The 13,102-nt window shown below is 40.6% G+C and overlaps 1 protein-coding gene and 1 long non-coding RNA gene across 5 annotated transcripts in view; one reads left to right on the forward strand and one right to left on the reverse strand.

Moving 5' to 3' along the window:
• Positions 1-13,102, reverse strand: part of LOC147026695 (steroid 21-hydroxylase-like) — an 86,436-nt gene that overhangs the window by 14,117 nt on the left and 59,217 nt on the right. The gene's annotated exons all lie outside the window — the stretch shown is intronic.
• LOC147026696 (uncharacterized) lies at positions 6,526-9,302 on the forward strand. Its single transcript, XR_015058465.1, has 2 exons — positions 6,526-7,586; positions 7,684-9,302. It is a non-coding gene; the product is annotated as an uncharacterized LOC147026696 (long non-coding RNA).

Below are 13,102 nucleotides of genomic sequence, written 5' to 3' on the forward strand. Positions count from 1 at the left end.
TGCAGACGAGGTTCAGGAGGATTATGTGCACAGGGAATCACAACGGTTGGCCGATGCACAGGAACGAATTTGGGGAATGGAAGAGGATTTAGCCAGCACAGGCTTGGGACTACATGGAGAAAGGATTAAAGTAGAGTGGTTTACCCGAAGGGTGTTGCAACTAGAGAGGAGCGAACTGAACAGAGGAATAGAGGAGGAGCAGATTGGTAGCTCCCAGGATGGGAAGAGCTTGGAGGAAAAATGGAAAATAAAGCTGGAAAAGGAAAAACGGAAACACGATTTGGAATTGAAACAACTGAAGGAAGAGGTAAGAACAGGCAATCAGATAAGAGAAAGCCTAGAACAGAAGATAAAAAGAGGAGAGAACTATCAGGAGTAAAGGAAGTAAGAATTGTTGGGAAAGTCAAGACAGTTCGAGGAACTTCAGGTAGAAATGAGGAAAGTAGAGTGGAGTACCCATAAGTTGGAACAAGAGAAGAGCGAACGGAATGAAAGAATAGAGGAAGAGCAAATTAGTAACTCCCAGGATAGAGAGAACTTGGAAGAAGTTTGGAAAACAAATCTGGAAAAGGAAAAACGGGAACACGATGTGGAATTGCGACAACTGAAGGAAGAGGTAAGATCAGGCGATCAGATAAGAGAAATCCGAGAACAGATGATAGAAAGAACAGAGAAATATCTGGAACAACTTGAGGAATACAGAAAGAAAATGGCTGAAATGAGGGAGGAAGCATGCAAAAGAGGTGTGGAGATGAGCAAGAAATTAGGGGGAAAAGCTTCTGAGTTACAGTAACACCAAAACAAAGAGAGGGAATTACAAAACGAGCTGAGGATGTTAAGAGAGGAAAGAAAGAGAATGGAGAATGAAACGTTAAGGAACCACACTGTACAGATTGAACAGTTGGAAGCCAAAGCAAGGTTGGAGTACGTGGAGATGGTGAAAGAAGAACGAATGAAGCAGGAAAGGGAAATTGACCAATTGAAGGAAACGATGAGATTGGAGAAGGAAGAACAAGAGAGACAGTGGGAGAGGAAACAAAAAGAACATGGATTTGAAATTGACCAACTGAAGGAAAGAGCAAGGTTGGAGTACGCGGAGACAGAAAAACTCCGGAAAGATAACGAACAACTCAGGCTCAGAGAGGAAGAACGACTCAAATGGAAAAGAAAATGGAGCCAGGAAGTAGAACAGCACAATAATATGGGATGTGTGACATCACCACAGGGAGTAATGTTGGTGGTGCGGAACTTGATTGACATCACTCGTCGGATGAAACCACAATTAGAGCAAACCCTGGTGAAGGAGACGTTGAGGGAGCATACAGGGTTGTTGATGAATGAAACACATTTTGAGCAGGTCCAGCATGTGGAGCTGGAGTACAGAATTACTGTACTCCAGAATCCCCACCCCAGAATTACAGAATCCCCACCACAACCCCCAATTGAGAGGAGTGTGGCGAACCGATGATGAGCAACCTGCTGGAGAGAAGCGACCGGACCGAGGTGACTCTGGAACGAAGCAGGTACGTGGGTACATGCATACATGGTGTAGACGATGAGCTTAAGGTAGGAATTTAATTTTATGTTAATGAAGAGACTCTGTCCGATGGGGTGCACGTATGCGCGACCCCTGGATGTGTGTGCCTGTGAATGAATGCTGTGAGCCCACAGTCCAGACTATAGCACCGGTATGTGCTGCCGAGGCTGAAACGTGTGTGGGTACTCACGTGGCGGTCGAGAATGTAGCCCTGGTGTGCGAGGCAGTTGGTCAGTACACAGGCAAGGTTGAAGGTGTGGAATGTCAACACATAACCTTGGAATGTGTGCAGCCTGCTGTGTGTGGGAGTCCTGAGCATGGAATGAGTGGTGACATAGGAAATAGGTTAGAGGTGCAAGAAGAAATAGAAATGCCACCAGGACAGAACTTGAGCCAGGGGACGGAAACCATAATGGACAGCTCCGCATAGGTTCTTGCAGAGTTGGGGGTGCAGCATCCAGGAGCAGGCTTTAGAAATTAGATTTTAATTTCTCTTTCAGCCTCACAGGAACTTTGGGGTAGAGTGCAGATGAGTAGCAAGTGGCACTGGCTTGTGTCACTTGGTCTTCAAACCTTTCTGAGCACACGAGGGGTTTGGCTAGCTGAGTGGGGTTTATCTGTCTTCAGGGAGTTATAGAGAAGAGGGGGATGCCGCTTCTCCGATTGGGGTTTACTTGATTTCCGTGAATCCTGAAGAAGAGGGGGAGACCGCTCCCCCGACTGGGGTTAAGCTTACTTCCACGAACCCTGGAGAAAAGGAGGGGGTGCACCACAACCCCCAATTGAGACGTTGAGCCGTGGTGGAAAGGCAGCGGGGTCATGTAATGGGTAATGAGGGATTTGTTCCCTCACTCCCCTCCCAATGAGCCAAAGAAGTAGGCCATATGGGGATGTAAAAATCTTGATTGAAAGTTATATCGAGAGTGATTGCAAATTGAGACTGTCAGAAGGGATAAGAGTGGGTTTGGGTGATTACTGAAAAAAAAGTGGTGGAGACATCACAGGCAGAGCGTTAAACACACCTGAAACAAGTGGATGATAAAGAGTGGCTTGTTTGAGGGAGGATTGAAATGCCTGGTTCGAACCATGCAGAGGTTCCATGGGGCTGGTGAAGAGATTTTCATGTTTCGTTTAAATTATTGGAAATAAACGCTTAGGGCAGTATGGAGGAGGCCAGCGGACGATGGACGTAGTGACAAATTGATTGGGGTTTGATGAAAAAGTGTACTGGTTAAATTTGATGACCAAGTCGGATCCGAGGGACCGGTGTGTTTTGTTTTCACATAAACGTGAAAGGTGTTGGATGGTGTTGTGGGCTGGGTGTGTGGCACTGTGGAATGAATGACTAAAGTGTTTGGGTGAATGGCGTGGTGGTGCGAATGAGGAGAGTGAGTGCGAACAACGTACCCTGTCGGTAGGAGTCTCCCAACCAAGTTAGTGTAGGTTAGGGGGACTTAGAGGATTTGACATGGATTCTGGCTGCTGTTCCATTGTGCAGGTGGACTGCGAGGGGTAGGTGCAGGCCAAGGTATGCGGGTACTGGCTGGGAGTGTGACATGGTATTGGAAGTTGGTGAGTTGGGAAATAGGGCACCAGGGCTTTGGGGGTTCCTGGCAGGGGAAGGCTGTCAGACGTGGCAGGTGAAGGCTGTCAGAGGTGGCAGGAGAGCACAGTATGTTTAGTGTCAGGAGAGCACGTTAGATTTAGTGCCGAGAGAGCACAGTAGGATTCAGTGCCAGAAGAGCACGGTAAGTTTAGTGCCAAGAGAGCACGGTAGGTTTTTATGCCAGGAGAGTACAGTATAGGTGCTAGGAGAGCACAGTATGGGGGCTAGAGAGCCACCCCTTAGTTAGGAGCACCAGAAGCGCGCTCAGGTGAGTCCCAAGGTCGCTGGGTGTCCTCCACCCCCAATTGGAAGCAGGCAAAGAGGCCTAGTAGTAGTCACACTCCCCAGCCAGCGAGTTATGCCTGGTACCACCAAATGGAAAAAGACAAATAAGGGCCTTGCCCAGGTTTAATACAATGGAATATTGTGCCAGGTCTGGAAAAATGGGTCATTAGGATCATTCTAGCCATAGTAGGGTTTGTTGCATTGTCTCGAGCTAAAAGTAAATGGTTAGATTCGATGGACTCTCCTCCGCACCATTTAAGTGTGACACCTGATACGAGTAGTGTTGATGGGAACATTTGTTAGCAAGGGCCAGGCTCGGTCACCCTCTCCAAGTGCCAGAGAAGCCACCAGTATGTCATGAGCACACACCCACGAAGATAACGTTGAGTAAGAAACACACCATCCTGTCTGTAAAATAAAAAAAAGGAAAAAAAAAAAAGGGAACTTAACCAAAACAAGTCAGGCAAGGAAGGTTCAGGGTACACTCCATCTCACCTGGTCTGAGGTCATCACACCCATTTGCGTCCCCAAGAACACCTCCAAACTGCATTTGCTTACCATCGATATCACCATTGCTGTGTCACCTGCTGTCCAATGCAGGGCTTGTTGCCTGCTGCTGCTCGTGAGTAGGCCATTGTGGCCGAGAAGTCATTTTGTGGGCCATATGGGCCAAAGCATTTTTTGGGGCCATTGAGGCCAAAGTGCTTTTGTGGGCCGTTGCGGCCGAAGATTCATGCCATTTTGTGGGCTCAGTGGGCCAAAGAACTCTTTGTGAGATTAGGCCACTGGGCCGACTGAACTCACCTGGTGATAGGCCAATAAGGCCACGAAGTGAGGAAACCCCCAGGGGTGAATGGACAATACTGCCGGGAGGGGGAATGAAGGAGCGAACACGTTAAAGAACTTTGAACCTTTGAATGTCCTGCTCCGATGCAAATATTGGTGTTAAAAGTAAAATTGAATGCCCTCCCATTTAAATCCATAATTAGAATGTTAAGTAGTGTGCATAGAGTGTGAACTTGTTTGTTAGATTGGTGACCCGACACACTAGGATAGGGACATGCCAATCTTACTGTGATACTATGTTTTTTGGAGTTAAGTGCTTCCCACGTTGTGGGTTAGAGTAAATGGGAGATCTGTGCTGTACGTTGGACAGGGCCATTGCCGTGGGATGCCCCAGATGGAGGCTCGGGAGAAAGGTGGGGGTGGTGATGCGGAAAATGGCCCTTAGTGTGTTATTAAAAATAGGATTAGCCCAGATCCCCCATTAAATGCATGTTTAGCCAGGTTGTTCGGTAATTGGGTGTTACATGTGTGTCGGGAGGTGCCACAAGCTGTTATTTGTTCGTGCAGTGGTGGTGTACTGAGAGGTTCTTCTTCTTCCTTCCTCTCTCCAGACAATAGTCCCCACCCAGCGTTCTGAGGGGGGGGGGGAGTGGCCGAGAGAAGGAAGGGAAACAGAGAGGCGACGAGCACCGAGAAAGAGGAAGTGAAACAGAGAGGCGACGAGCGCCGATACAGACGGAGTGGCCGAGAGAAGCGAGCACCAGGAAGAGAAGGTGGAACTGAGAACACCGAGGTCAGTCTGCAATCGGCAGAAGGTGGAACTGAGAGCACCGAGATCGAGTTGCGATCTGCTGGATAAGCAGTCGGCTGGGAGGCAAGTGGTGCCGGGAGAGCGCCGAGGTGGGGCGCGATCAGCTTTCATGAGTCGCAAGCCGAAAGATAGGCAGGGAAAGGACTGCATGAGGTCTGTCTGCCCTCGGCCGGATGAGAAACGACTAGTGGGAGTCGGCGATCGACTTCTATGAGGAGGACATCGACAGGTTCATCCGGATTCCAGTGACGGAGCCTCTGACTGTCCCTGCTCACCTCATGGCTCGACAACGTCTTGGAATCCCATAGACCCAGCCTGCGGAGCCCAACACCTCAATTTGGCCTTGTCTGGTGAACAGGCCAGGCCTGGACTTGTATACTGGACCTTGTGAGAAACCAGCTGAAACCCACCATCGATCTGACGGTCTTGTGCCGTCGACATTACGCGGGGTCAGAACGCGCTGAGGCGGGCGTGCTCAAGCGGTGCCGGGAGAAGAAAAAGGACGACGCCATTTTGCCACGCGGCGTGTTTGAGCTTGGGTGCTCAAATCCGTAGACATCGGCTTGTCACGAGCCACATTCGTGCCTCCGACACTTTTTCTCTCGTCCATGAAGCATCACCAAGTACTTTGTGTCTTGTCTGTATGTTGTTAAAGGTTTATCTCGCTAGGGTCCCCTTCGAAACCTATAATCCGTAGCTCCCTAGTTAAGAACGGGTTATAGATTAATGATAACATTGTCATGAATGCTTTGCTTGTTTCGTGTTCCCCGATGTGTTCCCAATAAATCAGGCTGATTCGTATGAAGTTGCCGCTTTGAATCAATTTGTGCCGCACCGTGGAACGATCCGCTTGATTTGGATATAAAAACCAAAATAGTTACAGACTGGCAGAATTTGCTCGGTCTCTGACAAAACCAGTCTGCAACCGGGGTCTATTCCCCCAACTGGTAAGGTCCAGGGGTACGTTGGTATCGCGATTCGAGACGCGTGACCCGAGGCCTGTGCTGAACCAGCCGGCGTTATAACCCCGGAGACGGCGGTGGTTAAGGGATGCTGAATATTAAATATTTGGCTGTCGAGAGAAGGGTGCGAAAACCCAAACTGGTTACGGACAGTGATTGACATCACTCATTTGAAACCCGCCACCGGGGATCCGTAAAAGTATATACACATATATATATATATATATATATATATATATATATATATATATATATATATATACATATATATATATGTATATATATATATATATGTATGTATATATATATATATATATATATATATATATATATATATATATATATATATATATATATATATATATGTAGGGTAAGAATACTGATTCTGGCTCACTTTTCCCCATGTAAATGAATGGGGGATTTTCAGCGATTCATATTTTTTTCCCTAAAAATAAACCCCCTTTTTATCCCAAGGTATATTTATTTGTCTCCCCTTTTAACTTGGAGGTTGAACCTCATTGAATTGAACACCTGGGGGTTGAACAGCTCACTCATTGAACCTATAAAGATTTGTTCATTCTCAAATTCCTTCAATAGTTTAATTTTCTTTGCACAATAATCCCCATCTAAAATATTGACAAACAAAACATTTGAATCTTTATATTTTTTAAGATACCCCATTTGTGCCATTACGAAATGATAAACTTCTCTTAATGCTCTTGTTTGACCACCTCCTGAGCCACAGGTTATTTTTTGTTAAGCCCCGCCCACTTTTCTTTAAGCCCCGCCCACTTTTGCTAAGCTCCGCCCACTTTTCATGAGGTATTTTTTCTAAGCCACGCCCACTTTTCCTAAGCCCCGCCCACTTTTGCTAAGCTCCGCCCACTTTTCATGAGGTATTTTTTCTAAGCCACGCCCACTTTTCCTAAGCCCCGCCCACTTTTGCTAAGCTCCGCCCACTTTTCATAAGGTATTTTTTCTAAACCACGCCCACTTTTCCTAAGCTCCGCCTACTTTTGCTAAGCCCCGCCCACTCTTACATCATTTCCAGTTCATCTCTGACTCACAAAGAAATCACTAGAAAATTACAGGATGTTATGGTTTTGAAAAATTTCCCAATGAAGGCTTGCCTAGGCTTGCCCAGGGAATTTCCAAAGGAAACCACACCCACCAGTCTTTCTCTATAAAAGCTTCAAACCCAGGCTCCATTTTAAACATTTGTTTTTGCTGGCAATGGTGTTTTGTGTGCTTGTCTCGAACTCTCTGTCTTCTATGGAACTAAACCTTCAAGTTGATGAACTGGATTCAAACCTCTTATCTATTGAGGTAAGATTTTTTATTTTCCTATTTTCAAACTTTGATTGAAGCATACTCATTTAATAATTAAATAACTTAATTAATACATTATTATTTTCTCTCACAGGAAATTGTGTCTGAAATACGAAATGAAAATACTGCTTTTGCTACAACTTGGGGGAAATTGTTGGCTTGGTTGAAGACCTTGAGTGGGATGACTTTGGTGTTCCTTGGAACTCTCTGTCTTCTATGGAACTAAACCTTCAAGTTGATGAACTGGATTCAAACCTCTTATCTATTGAGGTAAGATTTTTTATTTTCCTATTTTCAAACTTTGATTGAAGCATACTCATTTAATAATTAAATAACTTAATTAATACATTATTATTTTCTCTCACAGGAAATTGTGTCTGAAATACGAAATGAAAATACTGCTTTTGCTACAACTTGGGGCGAAATTGTTGGCTTGGTTGAAGACCTTATGAGCGACCAAGACCCACAGAACGAGTTCGTCCTTGATGACCCAACCAAAGAGTTATACCTTGGAGACCAGCAAAATCCTGAAAAAGAGTTTTACAGCAATAGTACTCATTGTGAGTTATCAAGACAATACCCACTGAACAAGTTATACCTTGATGAGCCAGAATACAAGTTTTACCTTGGAGACTCACAAATTTTGAAAAAATCAGTAAATGAGTTCTGCCTTGATGGTTTAAATAACTACCTTGGAGACTCAGGAAAAGGGTTCTGCCAAGATGGTTCTAAATATGGGTCCTACCTTGGAGACTCACAAATTTTGAAAAAATCAGTAAATGAGTTATCCTTAAGAGACTTTGTAAGTTGGTTTTACTTTGAATACTTGAAATGTGGGTTCTGGATTGATAACTCACAATGTGATACATATCTTGGAAACTCAACGGGAATGTGGTTATACCTTGAAGACTTGGAAAGTTGGGTTTATGTTGGACACTTGAAACTTTTTTGGGGGCTTTTATTTATTTATTTATTTATTTATTATTATTATTATTTTATTTATTTATATTTTGGAGACTTTTGGAGTTGCTATCACTCTTTGGGATCTAAACCTATCGATGTAGTTCTTTGTCGGATGGTGCTTGATGGGAGCAAGATCAAGAAAGTTCTGGGAAGAAAGTGCAGGCTTACTCCCCCTTTTTACGTCATCAAACCTGAAAGCCTTAAAAGACAGAATTGGAAGAAGAAAAAAAAACGTAAAAATATATATATATAGGTGGAAATCTCATTTTGAAAAAGACATTGTGTTGGGCGAGGATTGAGTTGAGGTTGAGATTTTGAATGTGAGGGTTGGGACACACACACACATACACATCAACAAACAAAAGTTAAGCCTTGACTATTCAGTTGAGGATTCTGTGTTTGGGGTTCACAGATCTAAGAACGTCCCCCTTGACACACATTATATACTGTTATACACCTCGGACTTGGCCCTCGAGTGTCCACAACGGTGTATAGTAGGAGGGAGTGAAGCGCCAACCTATTGCTCCCATTGCACACACACACACACAAACAAAAGTTAAACCTTGACTATTCAGTTGAGGATTCTGTGTTTGGAGTTCACAGATCTAAGAACGTCCCCCTTGACACACATTATATACTGTTATACACCTCGGACTTGACCCTCGAGTGTCCACAAAGGTGTATTATCTGCTTAGTTTTGTCTTTTGTAATTCCTGTGAATAAAATGAACCTAAAATCTCTTCCCCTTCCAAATCATATATTTTATAAGTCCAAGGAACTGTATCTATTACATCAACAATTTTAAAAAGTTCTTTCGTCCATCGTTCAGTAAAACCCTTTTCAAAATGAGATTTCCACCTATATATTCTTACGATATCACCAACTTTGAACTTAGGTTTTCTGACATTAATCTCTTTTTCATATTTTAATTTTGTAAATGTTTCTGATGGCTTCATATTCGTTGACGTGTGAATCGTGTCATTATACTTATCCACAATATCCTGAATAAAAGATGACCATTGTTGTGAACCGAGTTGTGTGAATTTTTTATATAGTCTCTCTTTTAAGGTACGATTAAAACGTTCAACAACAACTGCCTTCCCTTCATTAAAGGTACTGTATAATGTAATACTGTTATTTTTTAGAAAATTCATAAATGTCTTGTTATAAAACTCTCTACCCTCATCAGTCCACAATTTCTTAGGTTTTCTCTTACTTTTATTAAATATCTGTTGAAAAGCTAACATAAGAGTATTACCTGTTTTGTTTTCTAAAGGGACAATCCACGCATATCTACTCCTCAAATCAATAACGGTTAAAGCATACTTGTACCCCTTATCATTATTGAGTTCAATCAAATCAGCAGACCAGATATAATCAACTTCCTTGGAATAAACTTTCCTTCTCTGAAACTTTGTGAATATTGGTTTATGTAATTCATCAGCTAATTGCTCTTCAGTCTTAATGGCATCATTAGAGCCTATAAGTTTTTTGAATTTCCAAGTCCAAGTTTCAATTTAGCACTAATCATCTTCTTCACGATGAACCTATCAACTTTTTCTCTCAAGGTTGGATTTTGTATCAGAGACAAATTATATAACATTTCTCTATCGGCTTCATGCTTTTCTTCCAACGTTGTGGTATTCCCATAATCAATATCGTGTCTCATGCACACTTCATCAACTCTATTGATTGGTTTACTCCAGGATTTAGGATTGTCTGCCTCATCTAATCTTTTATCCATGTTTGTGCCTGGACCACAGAAAGAATAACCTGGAAGATGTAATTCCCCTGGTATTCCAGTAGTTGTAAATTTACTTCCTGATAAAAACTTTTGTATATCTCCTCCGAGTTTGTGTTTGGAGATAAATTGATTTTTTTTTCAACCACACACCGAACATATACCTTTTTGTATAACCCTGTTATTTTTACTTTTAATATATGAAATATTTTTAGTATTAGTTTTCTTTTTACATTTGAGACAATAACTCATTTATTTATGAGAAAAATTCCTGCAGAGTGCAAAAACCTTTTTAGTTTCCAACATGCACATTTGAATCTTAATTTTTAAAACATAAAGAATCCTTAGAAATGCCTTCACTCTCTCCTCCATTTATTTAAGAAAAAACTTGAATTAAAATGAATAGCTTGACGATGCTAATAGTTTTGTTGAAAGTATTGCAAATAGACTTGTTAATTCTTTGTATTCCTCCCTGGTGAGATAAGTTAATTTCTTTAATACCTCTATTCTTTTTTGAATCTCACTGGTTTCCATATTTTGATATTTATTCATTCTCTCTCTTTCCTCCCTCTCTCTATTCTCTCTTTCCTCCCTCTCTCTATTCTCTCTTTCCTCCTTCTCTCTCTCCTCCTTCTCCTTTTCCTCCTCTTCCCTCTCTTCTTCAACTCTTTCCTCATCCCTTACTATACTCGAATCGTTTACACCCCATAGAATATTATACATATATTCATCAGGATTTCTTGTTATTCCTGTATCCAAAATAATTTTTTTTACAACAGGAAACCAATAAAATTTCTTTTGAATTTCTAAAAGAGCCTTACCTTTTCTTAACCTTATAATTTTTTCATTATTTAACATTCTAATTAAATCTAAAGTTGTCGGTTTATCAACATCAGCATAATGCCAATCTTTTATTGAAAATACATCATTCTTATGTTGTAGAACATATTTATTAAAATACCGAATACCCTTTTCTTGAAGGTATGCTTGAACACAGAAATGATAATTTTCTTGAAGCCTTCTTGCTGTCATTTATGTATTAGAAATATATGTTAGAATAATATTATGGCACGAAACACCTCCCCATCTTCCCATAGTTAAATCATTTTGTATTTCCTTACTTATTATATATAATCCTGTTTTTTCTGTTTTCATGAGATAAACAAGGGCAAAACCATTATTATATTTACCCTTATTAAATTCTTTTATTTGTTGTTTACTAATCGTGGCTCCACAAAACTCATTCTCGATACCAAGTGGATAATATTCTTCCTTACGAGACTGATTTAATTGTTCCAGGTCTTCGAGGTTAATTTTAAATGACCAATTATACCCTAAATCATTCATATCATACCCCCATTGTTCTATTCTCATACAAACGATACGCCCTTCTTTATAAAAATTTATTTTAATTCGAACAGTGAATTCTGTATGACCTGGAGATAATATCAACACTTCTGTATCTTTAGAATACACAGCCGTTTTATTTAAGTATATATATTGTGATAAATCGCTTAATCTCACCAAGTCATTCGCGTCAGTCGGGCTTGGATAAGTTTTTAATTTATAAGCATTTTTCATGTTAATATTTTTGTTTATATTATATTTATGTCGTTCAGCCTGTGCCTTTGTGTAATAATTTGATAAATCAATATCCAGTTCTTGAGATACACCAAAGATAGAACCATCTTTACCAACATAAGTCATTTATATTAGATTAAAAATAATATCATAAAATTTTTTATTTTTGTTGAGTTGAAATAACACATATAGACATAATTGACCACAACACTTGGAATTTAATTCTTGGACTTGAAATGTTTGATAAACACCATTCTGTAAGAATTTTATGACTTCAAAAGGTGGTGGAAGACCAAAACTATCAAAATAATATTTGTCTTGACTATTAAAAATACAAACCCAATGAGAACCGTTCCCATCATTATCTTCTAAGTTCATAATAATATTCTTTGTATGTTTCGACACATTTGTTAATTCATCTCTCATACAAATAACCACATTATGAATTTTTAATTTCTTACAATATTTGGCAAGTTGTAAATTTGATGTTGTATTCTTTCCAAATTCTTTCAACCACTCATCAATGCTCATTTATTTATTAGAAAGATATAATCCATTACCTCTTTTCGTTAATTTTACACCTGCTTGTGCTATAGAAGAAAGCATATCTCCAACTAACAATCTCGCTTTATCAGGCAGACCTTCAAGTTTTTCAGCAAAATCTACAATTACACCACTTCCACTAATTTGTTTCTCCAACTCTTTGTTATGTCTTTCCAATTCTTTTTGAGCCTGGAGTTGAGCCTTCCTTTCGTTGGCAGTTTTGACCGCTGTTGAAATACCACCCGTCAATGCTCCAACCGCACTTAAACCAGCAAATAAAGGAATTAGAAATGGGAGAAATCCTCCACTCGTCTCTCTTATTGAATATTTTTTCAACATTGGTTTTGTCATTTTAATTTTAAGTGAGCCAGTGTCATTCAAGATTTTAACCTGTTCTCTTGTGAGCAAAACATCAATTCTTACTGCTCCTTTTCTCTGAATTGTATTAACGTTAATCGTACAAGGCTTTTGATTTTGAACACAAGATGATAGTTTATGAAGATTGATTTGATTAACATATACCCCAGTTGGTACTTTGCCACTCATTTATTTAACAAAAAAATTATGTGAGACTAATCATCACACCATTATCTGTATTAATCTGCAATTCTGTTTCTTCCAAAAGCAAACAATATGTATCAACTTCTTCACTCTCTCCTCTTTCAATGTATAGGGAAGTATCCACTCGATTAGACTTTATAGTTTCTTTTTGAGCGCTCAGGTCAAACGTATAGATTGTATACAAACTTTTAAATGCTGTCATATCTAAAATAGGTTCTTTATTTCCATTACTTTCACACACCTTTTGGTAAGACTTGTATGCTTCAGCAAAATCATTTTTTTCCCAATTAATTTCCAATCTATCTCGTGGATAAAATGTTCCATCTAGAGAAACGCGAAGTTGTTTCACCTTAGCATTATCACTCAATGCATTATTCTTATCAGTCGCAGTATCACC

The sequence above is a fragment of the Eptatretus burgeri genome, chromosome 5, assembly GCF_056783735.1.
Source record: "Eptatretus burgeri isolate ZD-2024b chromosome 5, Ebu_testis_v1, whole genome shotgun sequence".
NCBI lineage: Eukaryota > Metazoa > Chordata > Myxini > Myxiniformes > Myxinidae > Eptatretus > Eptatretus burgeri.